We start from the raw sequence: 350 nt of genomic DNA on the forward strand, positions 1-350 counted from the left end.
CAGAGAGGGGAGCATAATAATGAAATAATTAGGAGGGGAGAGGGCGAAACTGGAAGCGGTGGAGGAAGGGAAGGAGGATGCTGGAGCAGTTGTGGGGTTTGCTTTTCGGGCTCGGAGGGGGAAGGAAAGGGAGATGAAAGAAGAGAAGAAACAGCCCCTGACGCTGCCACCCACCTCCCCCCACCTCAAAAAAATATTTTTTCCAGTCCCAAAGAAGAGGTCACCCTTCCTCAAAAAAAGGGAGGGGGGCAGTCAGTCAGTCGACGAGGAAAGCAGAAAGAAATCTCCAGCGGGAGAGACGCCGGTGTGCCGCCGCCGCCGCTGCCTCTTCTCTTCGCCCAGCCTGCAGG

This window comes from Bison bison, unplaced genomic scaffold (assembly GCF_000754665.1).
Source record: "Bison bison bison isolate TAMUID 2011002044 unplaced genomic scaffold, Bison_UMD1.0 scf7180017864340, whole genome shotgun sequence".
Taxonomy (NCBI): Eukaryota; Metazoa; Chordata; class Mammalia; order Artiodactyla; family Bovidae; genus Bison; species Bison bison.